We start from the raw sequence: 4,814 nt of genomic DNA, 5'->3' as shown, positions 1-4,814 counted from the left end.
AACTGACTGAAAACTCTTATTGTGTCCACTTTAAAAAAGAAAAACATACCCAAATATTTTTGGCACATACCTATATTCTCAGCATTCATTTGGTTGAGACAGTGAGTACTGAGAGTTCTTAATCTGCCTGGGTTTATTACCAGTATTCTGTTCCATAAAGGAAATAAAAGCAATCAAATGTGTGGGTGGACTTTTCCCTGGTTATTATCTAGTTTATTGAAACCCTGAAAATAAGTACTGTAGAAAAATAATTGAATTTAGTTTCAGTTCCCTTTGAATAATTAAGAATGTCTCCATAGATTGTTTTCACTATACATGAGAAAATTTTGAAGAATGAGAAAATGGTCTCTGTTCTCCCGTAGACCTCATTGCTGTCATGAGTTTGAAGGTTACTATGTGTCTTAGAGCTCCACCTTTTCAGTAGCTTCTAAGACTAGCTTTGCAAGCACACTTGGTAATATCACATTGTTGAGTCTTAAGCAAATGCTTCTGATAATTCTATTACTATTATTTGCCAATAACCTAGTGAAAAATTCCAGGGAAAATGACAAGAGAAGTAATAGCAGATGATTCAGTCAGGAAGTGTCCAGAAATCTGAATATAATCTCTCATTCAAGGGAGGAAATGCTGGTAACAGGGAAATGTGAACTACCTATTTTACATGAATCCAGAAAAATGGTTACATTTCCTATTTTCATTCCATACCAGAATCTATGTACTTTGGTGTAAACAGAATATATTTTTAAGGTTCTAAATTTTAATTTCAGACTTAGGTATGTAAGTATTTTACTCATATGTATACCTGTATACCATGTACCTATGCAGGTCAGTGAGGGAATCAGATCCCCTGACTCTGAAGTAATGGATGGTTGTAAATTACCATCTCGGTGTTGGAAATCACTGGAGACATGCTCTATTTAGTAGGATTTTCTGTAATGATCACCAAATGACTTTTTTCCAATACTTTTTGTTTTGTTTGCTTTTTTAGGAAAATTGTTTCTCAAATGGGAAAGCACAGAAAAATTGCAGTTACTTTTCCTTAGACCTCAGACTGTTGTTTCATAATGAGATGTTATTATGTGCCTGAAGGTTATATTAAATAGTTATTAATTATGAGTTCATTGAATAAAATGTTTATGATAATTTGATTTATTGTGTATTTAAGAGTAAATAATGAAAACATTGAGAATTCAGGGATGGACCAGGGAACTCAGCTAGTTCCTCCTTAGATTTTCCTCCTATTTACCATGGAATGCTCTTGGAGGTCCTTCATGGCCAGAACAGAACCACAATTAGCAATCTTGAATAATCAAGGAGGCAAAAGGAACCAACCATCACAAATAATCTGACAGGAGAATCTTGAAGAGTGTAGCTGTTTCCTTCCCTTCTCATTTCCAGCTCTTTAGCAGAAAAACTATTAGGACCAGTATTAATTATATGTCTCTGACCACATGTTTGAATCATCAGGAGAAAACTCTTGGGAAGTTGCCTTTTCTCTCTGAGGAAGTCTTGATCTATTTATCTATGAATAAGAAATTGCATTCAGCCATCAACATAACCAAGACAAATTATTACAAAATGTCTTACATATGTCTGTGCAGACAGTGTGTGGAAAGTTAAACTTTGATTTGACATGACCACACACCCTAGTACCCAGAGAGTCATATACTCTCAGTGATTTTGGTGACTTGATAAAGGAACATTGGGAGAATATGGTAACTTCAACAACAGTGAACAAAATAGACAAAAAAACAAAAACAAAAACCAGAGAGGCTTTGAGGGTGCCTAGGAGTAAAGACAACTTTGACTTTCATTCAGAGATGACTGACTGGATAGACATGTGTCTAACCTGGAAATAATCCAGATGCTGGAAAAAAGTTTCATCTGTTGTAATATTCTGTTGAAATATTTAATAACCTCCAGGAGTGGCTAAAATGAAAATATGCTGTAATTTGAGTTATTATTAACTGTACTTTATTCATGATTAAAATTGTCCCATATTTTTTTTCATTTTTTATTGGTTGTTTTATTTATTTAAATTTCAAATGTTATACCCCCTTCCCAGTTTCCCCTCCACAAGCTCCCGTCTCCCTCCCTCCCCCTTCCTCTATGAGAATGCTCCACCATCCATTCACTGACTCCTGCCTCAGTGGCCTAGCGTTCCCCTATCCTGGGTCATTGAGCCTCCACAGAACCAAGGGGCTCCCCTCCCAGTGATGCCAGATAAGGCAATCCTCTGCTACATATCCAGCTGGAGGCATGGATACCCCCCCACCCCCGTGTTCTTTGGTTGGTGGTTTAGTCCCTGGGAGCTTTGGGGTGGGGATTCAGGTTGATTGATATTATTGTTCTTCCTATAAGGCTGCAAACCCCTTCAACTCCCACAGTCCTTCCTTAACTTCCCCATTGTGACCCCCCACACTGAGTCCAATGGGTGGCTGCACACCATTGCACCTGTGTTGGGCTGGCTCTGAAAGAGCCTCTTAGGGACAGCTATATGAGGTTCCTGTCAGGAAGCACTTCCTGGTATTAGCAATAGTGTCTGGGTTTGGTATCAGGATGGGATGGATCCCTGGGTGGGGCAGTCTCTGGATGGCCTTTCCTTCGGTCTCTGCTCCACTCTTTATCCCCGTATTTCCTTTTGATATCCCATAAAGTTTTTAAGTATTAAACTAACAGACATAAACTCAAAGGCAAACATGCACACCATCACACACACACACACACACACACACACACACACACACACACACATCCACACCACAACATGAAAAGAGAGTAGAGAGGGGGCAGGGATAGAGGCAGAGACTGACACACAGAATGTCACCATTCAGACTCACAGAAAGTGACAAAGGGCATTAAAACACACACACAAAATTACACACAGATACACATTTAAAAATAGAAAGAAATATATACACAGATATGTATGCAGAAAGGAAGAATACAGGCAGAAACATACATTTATTAAAGATTTATTGAAGATTGAAAAAAATTATGCCACAGCATGTATACTTACACCTCCACACATAGAGAAATGAATAAAAGAAGGAATGGGAGAGGAGCTGGAGTTATATACCAAATGGGAAACACATTATAAATTTAAAGAAAAGAAATGAATTAAGAAAAATTTATTCCCTCGTAAATGGGCATCCTTTAAATAAGGTGTGTGTATATGACCAATTAAACCACAATTTAGTACAGTGGATCTGTATTATCTAGTGAAACTACAAGTAGAGCTCAAACCACTGGACTACAGATTTCATTCCACTAAAACTAGACAAGAATTCAAGAAAAAAAGTCCCTCTAAAGACTATAATTATATATTAGATGCTTTCTGTTTCTAAAGGAGGAGTTTGTAAAAAATACGATTTGTAAATTTATCATGAACAAATTTCTTCTGCATTCACTTATCGGCACATCTACACATATATGGATCTCAAAACCATATCTCAATTTGAACTCTCAAAGTAGATGGAAGGTAACTTACAGGATTTCCTATCATTGGTAGCAACTTCACAATTAAGTCATTCACCTTGTCAATGTCCGCTGCTGTCCCATATGAGGGCTACAGAAAGGACAAAGAATGCTGTAAAATAACTTGAAAGCTCATGATTACAAAATGAATTGTATCTAAAACGTCCATTTACACAGTATCCAAGAATCAAAAATTAGTAATTATTATCAAAGGTAAAACTGGAGGTTCCGATACTAGAAAATCAACTGCATACATAATGTTGTACAGAATGTACAAATGTACACACTGGAAAACACCACAAGACATTAACCAAAGCCCACTTGAACAGTCTCTTGGGAGAACCACTGAGTTAGTGTTTTCCTGACCAAATCACAAGTCAAATTAACTTGATCCGGGTAATGCAGTGGTAACAGGTTTATAAAGTATGTGATCTGCCTAAATATCCAATCATTAAATAAAAGCAGCCTTTAATATAAGAGAAACCCCATGTCTGCTGGTTTAGATTGTATCAAGAATCAAATAAAAGTGTGAATAGGTTGTGATTCTGTAACTTCCTGATGCATCAAGATTTGAAATATAATGGAATAAAGTAGGTTATGACATCTCGGCTATTGTTACAAGTTTTAAGATTTAAAATCATTTTAAGTAAAATGTTTGTATATACAAATTTAAAGTGCAATTTGAATTCTAAGACTTGAACTAATGATTATTGAAGCACACTTTTTCCCAGTATATTCAAATCCTAAATAGTTAAAAATGATGTGGTATGTGAATAAACTATTATAACCCTATACAATGTCCTTTTAAAAGTAGAAAGAGCATCTTACAGGGCAGTCTCTTCAGTAATTCACAGTGAACTAACTCATCGTGTAGTCATTTTCCGCAGGACCACTGTTTGTTTTACACAGAGCAGCTTATACAGAGTTAGACTATGACATTTGAGAAAGGAAATGCTAATTGGCTCTATCTAGAACTAAATTTTGTGCTGTGCAATTATGAAGTGTACCGACTCATTCTAAGTGGTCAGTCACTTGTAAATAAGTAAAGAAATAACAAAGATAGCGTCATGTGGAAATGCATCTAAACTCCTTCCAGGTTGAAGCATTAAGAGTATTAGTAATCATGTATTACCTGTTTGATGGAAGAAGACTTTATCCTTTTCTAAGTGGCATTTCATGTATCTTGAATTCAGAGGAACTCTGACCTCGTATCACTGAATATCATGAATAGCTGGGCACTGTTCACTGTTGAGTTATCTCGGCCACTTACTCATATCTGTCCTCGATTGATGGAATTGATGTCAGATACTGGAATGTGTTCTGACCAATGAACACAG

Source organism: Apodemus sylvaticus, chromosome 4, assembly GCF_947179515.1.
Source record: "Apodemus sylvaticus chromosome 4, mApoSyl1.1, whole genome shotgun sequence".
NCBI lineage: Eukaryota > Metazoa > Chordata > Mammalia > Rodentia > Muridae > Apodemus > Apodemus sylvaticus.
Note: the sequence above shows the minus strand (reverse complement) of the source record.